We start from the raw sequence: 7,281 nt of genomic DNA on the forward strand, positions 1-7,281 counted from the left end.
GAACTTACCCGAGTTTCGTCTCTGGAAGGGACTTTCGGCCGCCGAAGGTGCCGCCGAAAGTGCCCTGTCCAGCCGTTTCTTGGGTGTTTCCTATGCATGTTTTAGTGATGTTTAGAGGGGTTTTTGGGGGTATGTTTATGAGTTGTTTAGAGTATGTTTGGCACCTCATTCGAGTCCACCTGTGTAGGATCGGACCCGAGAGACCGATGAGGCCAGTAGTGCTAGCTGTTGCCGAGTCAGTCAGCGTCGGCCAGAGGTGAGTAGAACTAACTTAATCTTTTATTTTAATCAAATGCCTACAGCATGCTCATGCATCATGTTTATATGTAATAGGATGATTGCACTAGTTTCACGAATGTGATGCATTGCATAAATTGTTGATTATATGATGAGATGGGTGGACCAAGGCGACCTCAATAGCCCACAAGTCTGTCAATGAGTCTTTGTCAGTCGGGCAAGTACATGTAGGAAAGCCCTATGAGAGCTCCTTCGGGGCCAAGTTTTGACAGAGGGAATGTTGGGGTCATGTCTAACCCTGAGGGGAAGGACGTTTCGAGAACCCTCTAAAATCACCCGCGAGAGGAAGAGATTGCTAGCGTGAACTCAAGCGGGAGTGAAAAGGATTGTTGTGTAATAGTTGTGATATGGCGCATTTCATGAAAGCATGTAATTAATGAACTGTTTTCTATGTTTCTACTCATTGGGCTTTTTAGCTCACCCCTTTCCCCTAACCCCAGTGTTTGCAGGTTTAAGTCAGAGCTCAGAAGTCAGCAGGGTAAAGATTAAGTGACGTGTGTTTGTAATGTATTTAGTAGTTTTAGAAGTGGACATGTAGTATAAGTTGATGTAATGTAAATTGAGATAATGTATGTAACTGATAGTAGAGTTAATGTTTATGGATTAGAGTGTGCTTGGCCCTATAGATTGGTTAATCCCTGTTGATGCATGGTTATGTAACGTTTTAATGTTGAGATGAGAACCAGGCTTGATGTCTGTAATGTTGACCCAGCCAGAGCATTTGATGAGGGCTCTAGCATGGGAAAGTTTATGTTCACAGTTATGTTGTAGCATACGGATCAAGCTTGGTGTATGTTCAGATTTCAGGTTTTATGTCTAAGTTTTTATGTTAAAGTTTTGTTCATGCATGGGATTTTACCAGGTAATAGCATGTATGTTTGGCTTGCTACGGGTCCCGGCGGCCTTAAGCCGATCTGGATCCTAGCGCCGGTGGCGGTTCGGGCCGTTACGGTAGGGTATCGGTTTCCGGGTCGTTACAGATTTGGTATCAGAGCTTTGGGCCTCATAAGTACGGTGTGTTGAGCAAAGATGCTCAAGGATTAGAGATATCCCACATCGGAAAGAGGTTGGTTTAGATGTCATAGAAGGGCAATCACAATAAGAAAGATTCAGAGTAAGGTCATGTCCACTAGGATCGGATGAGGAGTTCCGTCTCATTTGATGATGTGTAATGCCATGTGTGGTGCATGTGCATTTATGTTTGTATTATGGATGTTGATAGTCCCCTAGCTACGAAATGGCATAATGTGTACTGATATGAGATGGGCTGAGAGACCAGGTATGGCCTTTGGCACAGTTGGTCAAGGCATGTTCTGCTATGTTGTAGGCTATAGGTGACAGGTTCATCCATGATATATATTGCATGAGGGGTCATGTGTTTGTCACATGGACCATATGATATGATGCATGCTATGTGTTATGATGCCATGCTATGTGATGTGATGCTTATGTGTACCGGTGCACTTGTTGTGTTTTCAGAAGAGCTGAAGATGCAAGGTGCTAGTCGATCTGTGGAGTCAGATCCGTCTGAGTGTGAAGGTACGGAGACCTTTCCTCCCGTTCTGCCAGGAGTATAGTCAGATATGGTTGGCAGTGGGGAAACATCAAGAGACCCTGGAAGGTCTGTTGATGTCAGCAGAGAAGCAATGGCTCTAAGAAGGATGTCAGCTAGTATGAGGGAAGTAGAGATGGATGTTCAGAGAAGAGATGTTAGTTTGGGAATCAGAGTGTCAGAAGAAGGTATGGGAGTTTTTCAGGAGGATGCTCAGACTCGGGATTCCAGAATCTCAGGTTCAGGAGGGAGTGATCCCTCCACTTTGAGTACAGCCTCCACGAAAAGCAAGAAGTGGGGCAGAACCCTTAGGGGTAAGAAGAAGAAGTTTTGGCAGGATTTGAAGGCTAGTTTGGGTTTTGGTGGCTCAAGCTCTGGCTCAGGCAGTTTAAGATGCTTGAGGTGCGGAAGGCCGCATAAGGGAGTCTGCCGTTATGGGACAACAGCTTGTTTTCGGTGTGGACAGGAAGGACACATAGCACGTGAGTGTCCTACTGTGCCCCGTTTAGTACAGTCTCAGCCAGTAGCTCCAGCCGTGTTTCAGGTTAGTGGTCGAGGCAGAGGAAGAGGGTCATTCCCTCGTTCTTCAGGTTCCCGTGGAGAAGGTCCGTCAGCTCCAGCTCGGATCTTCACCCAAGCTCAGCAGGAGGCAGGCACATCAAACATGGTGGTGTCAGGTACGCTCACTTTTGAATGTTCTGATGTGTATGTTTTTGTGAACCCTAGTGTTTTTCTCTTTCTTTAGTTGCTCTAGGAGCCGTCGAGAGGTTGAGTTGATAGCTTCTGGGCTAGAGTGTTCTCTTTGGGTCAGTGGACCCGAGTGTGGTTCATCTGTGGCAGAGTCGGTCTGCCGGTCCAGTTCTGTGACAGTTGAGGGTAGATGCCTTCCACCCTACTTTGAGGTCTTAGACTTGACTGTCTGGACGTCAGTTTAGGGTTGGATTGGTTTTCTACTTGTGGTGCTACCGAGTCTGCAGAGACAAGGTAGTCCAGCTCAGAGGATAGGATGGGTCAGAGGTAGTCTTCTGAGAGGACACAGTGTAGGGATGCCTAGAGGTTTGATGTCAGCCTATCAGGTTCGTAGGGTACGTAGGAGGAATTGTCAGAGGGTTCTAGCTCTTGTGTGAGAGTTTAGCAGTCGGGTCAGGGAACCAGCCTCAGTGTTAGTTGTTAGAGAGAGTTCTTAGATGTTTTCCTCGGCTAGTTGTCAGGTTCACCATCTGTTAGGGAAATGGAGTTGGGTGTAGGAGTGGTGTCTGGAACCAGAACCATTTCTACCCTTCCCTACAGGATGGCGCCTGCATAGAGAGAGGTAGTAGTCAGAATAGAGGTGAGGCTTGGTAGATAAGGGTTTTATCCGACCTAGTACCTCACCCTGGAGTGTTCCAGTGTTGTGGTGGGAAACGGACGATGGATCCTTGAAACTTTGTAACAACTGTAAGCAGTTGACCAAGGTCACCACCAAGAGCAGGTATTCCCATGCAGGATGGATGATCTATTGGGACAGCTAGTAAGAGCTAGTTGTTTTCCAAGATAGATCTGAAATCTGGGTACTACCTGTGAGAGTTCGAGTTAGTTTGGGTTAGCAGTGAGAAGAAGCCAGTTAGTAAAGATGAGAAGAGAAGAGAAGAGTAAGGATCAGAGTAGCGCAGTGGAAGCGTTGAGTTTCAGAGGAAATTGGGTATTGCTAGAGGTGTCTCCTATTGGAAGAGTGTTCTTAGGAGAACCGAGAGTTTTGACTCTGGCAGTGCCGTATCTGTCTTTTAGGAGAGAGGTTTTTAGTTTTGCTTGCTTGTTGCTTGCATGTTATGTATGTTGATGCTATGTTATGCTATGCCTGTTTGTTTGTGGAACATTCGGGGACGAATGTTCTTAAAGGAGGGAAGAATGTAATACCCGGCTAGAATCCGGCATCGGGATTCCTGCCTTCCGGCGGAATCTAGGGTGTTGGATCTCTCTAGAAGGGTAGAATGTGTTTTCTAAAAATATTTTCACATGATTTCATGGTTTAAATGAAAATGAATTGAGTTTTGAAGAGAAAAGGCCAAGGAGGAAGAACCCAGGTTCGGCCGCCGAAGGTGATGTTCGGCCGCCGAACATGAGATGGTTTCGGATGGACTTTTGGCTTCCGAAAGTTTAGTTGGGCAGAAACCAGGTTCGGCTGCCGAACCTCAAGTTCGGCCGCCGAACATGGGGGACTTTAGGGTGCTGGTTTGGCCGCCGAATGTGGCTCAGCCGGTCGTCTATAAAAGGCCTCAGGCCGAAAATGGGCGAGTTTTCCTCCCCATTCTCGTGTCCAGGTGAGTTCATGTCCTCCCTTGGTCGATTTCACGTTCTCCTTCAATCTTCTATGGTTTTTATGAGTTTCATTCTTGGTTTTGAAGAGTTTTAAGCTTGGATCAAGGATTTGGAGCTTGGAGACCCCGGAGCTAGTTTACTCCACATCTCCAAGGTTCGGGTCACACCAACCCTCGATCTCCAAGAGGTTAGTGTAGATCCTTGCTTTTCCTTATGTTTAATGAAGTTTTAAGTAAGTTTTATAGAGTTTGATGGTTGAGTTTGGGTAGAAATGCATGTTTAAGGTTTATGTGGGTTTTATACCCAATGTATGTTATGTGATGATTGTGTTGAGGAGTTTATGTTAGTTTATGCTCCTTTATGCTTGAGGGAGTGAGTATGCATGATTGGGAGAGAGTATGTGAGGATTTGGGTATATTTGAGTTTGGTTTGGCTTGGCAGAATCGGACCTGTCGTCCAGAGGGGACCAGGTTCGGCCGCCGAAAGGAGTTTCGGCCGCCGAACCTGCATGGGAGGCAGTCTTTAGGCTGCCGAACGTGCCCCCGAAGGAGGGACTTTCGTTTCTGTCCAGGGGTTTCGGCCGCCGAACCTGCCGCCGAACTTACCCGAGTTTCGTCTCTGGAAGGGACTTTCGGCCGCCGAAGGTGCCGCCGAAAGTGCCCTGTCCAGCCGTTTCTTGGGTGTTTCCTATGCATGTTTTAGTGATGTTTAGAGGGGTTTTTGGGGGTATGTTTATGAGTTGTTTAGAGTATGTTTGGCACCTCATTCGAGTCCACCTGTGTAGGATCGGACCCGAGAGACCGATGAGGCCAGTAGTGCTAGCTGTTGCCGAGTCAGTCAGCGTCGGCCAGAGGTGAGTAGAACTAACTTAATCTTTTATTTTAATCAAATGCCTACAGCATGCTCATGCATCATGTTTATATGTAATAGGATGATTGCACTAGTTTCACGAATGTGATGCATTGCATAAATTGTTGATTATATGATGAGATGGGTGGACCAAGGCGACCTCAATAGCCCACAAGTCTGTCAATGAGTCTTTGTCAGTCGGGCAAGTACATGTAGGAAAGCCCTATGAGAGCTCCTTCGGGGCCAAGTTTTGACAGAGGGAATGTTGGGGTCATGTCTAACCCTGAGGGGAAGGACGTTTCGAGAACCCTCTAAAATCACCCGCGAGAGGAAGAGATTGCTAGCGTGAACTCAAGCGGGAGTGAAAAGGATTGTTGTGTAATAGTTGTGATATGGCGCATTTCATGAAAGCATGTAATTAATGAACTGTTTTCTATGTTTCTACTCACTGGGCTTTTTAGCTCACCCCTTTCCCCTAACCCCAGTGTTTGCAGGTTTAAGTCAGAGCTCAGAAGTCAGCAGGGTAAAGATTAAGTGACGTGTGTTTGTAATGTATTTAGTAGTTTTAGAAGTGGACATGTAGTATAAGTTGATGTAATGTAAATTGAGATAATGTATGTAACTGATAGTAGAGTTAATGTTTATGGATTAGAGTGTGCTTGGCCCTATAGATTGGTTAATCCCTGTTGATGCATGGTTATGTAACGTTTTAATGTTGAGATGAGAACCAGGCTTGATGTCTGTAATGTTGACCCAGCCAGAGCATTTGATGAGGGCTCTAGCATGGGAAAGTTTATGTTCACAGTTATGTTGTAGCATACGGATCAAGCTTGGTGTATGTTCAGATTTCAGGTTTTATGTCTAAGTTTTTATGTTAAAGTTTTGTTCATGCATGGGATTTTACCAGGTAATAGCATGTATGTTTGGCTTGCTACGGGTCCCGGCGGCCTTAAGCCGATCTGGATCCTAGCGCCGGTGGCGGTTCGGGCCGTTACGGTAGGGTATCGGTTTCCGGGTCGTTACAGGTGGTAAACCTGGCAGCTCGTCTGGGAACACATCTAAGAACTCTCTAACCACTGGCACTGAGGCGGGCTCTCTGACCTGACTGCTAAGCTCTCTCACATGAGCCAAATACCCCTGACATACCCTCCTAAGCAACCTACGAGCCTGAAGAGCTGATATCAAACCTCTAGGTGTACCCCTCCTGTCTCCTCTGAAGACAACCTCAGACCCATCCTGACCTCTGAACCTGACTACCTTGTCCCTGCAGTCCAAGGTAGCACCATGGGTAGATAACCAGTCCATCCCTAGAATGACGTCAAAATCTGTCAAGTCTAGAACCACAAGGTCGGCGGACAAGCATCTTCCCTCAACAAACACAGGACTACACTGGCAGACTGACTCTGCCACCGATGGATCACACATAGGTCCACTGACCCAGAGAGGACACTCTAACTCAGAGATCATCAACCCTAACCTCTGGACGGCTCTCGGTGTAACAAAAGAATGAGATGCACCAGGGTCCATTAAGGCATACACATCTGAACAACCAATGACTAAGTTACCTGCCACCATGGTGTTAGATGCATCTGCCTCCTGCTGAGTCATCGTGAAGATCCGTGCTGGAGCTGATGGACCTTCACCTCTGAACCCTGCTGAAGAAGAGGCTGCCCCTCTCCCTCTGCCTCTGCCACTGGCCTGCGTCATGGCTGGAGCTGCTGGCTGCGCTACACTGCCTGAAGCTGTCTGCTGGGACTGAGCCATCGGGGCTGCTCTTGGACATTCTCGAGACATATGCCCCTCCTGACCACATCTGTAACAGGCCGTCGTCCCAAACCGACATACTCCTCTGTGTGGCTTACCACACCTTGCACAAACTGCATTATCCGCACCAGAGCTTGAGCCACTCCCTAGTCCCAGACTGGACTTAACCTTGTTCCAGAACTTGTTCTTCTTAGACTTCCTAGGACCTCTGTCCCACTTCTTGCTACCTGAAGTTGCTGCACTCATAGAAGAAGAGCCTGGGGTCTTAGAACCAGAAGGCTGTGCCACTGACTGTTTAACTGTCCCCTGAACGATGGCACTGGCCTCCATTTTCCGGGCCATATCCACTATGGCATGGAAGCTCTCCCTATCTGCTGACTGAATCAAGGAGGAATATCTGGAGTGGAGTTTCATGATATACCTCCTTGACCTTTTCTGGTCTGAGTCAAGGCTTTGCCCTGCAAAAGGCAACAGCTCCAAAAATCTGTCTGTGAACTCCTCTACACCCATCTCATCAGTCT

This window comes from Manihot esculenta, chromosome 12 (assembly GCF_001659605.2).
Source record: "Manihot esculenta cultivar AM560-2 chromosome 12, M.esculenta_v8, whole genome shotgun sequence".
Lineage (NCBI taxonomy): Eukaryota > Viridiplantae > Streptophyta > Magnoliopsida > Malpighiales > Euphorbiaceae > Manihot > Manihot esculenta.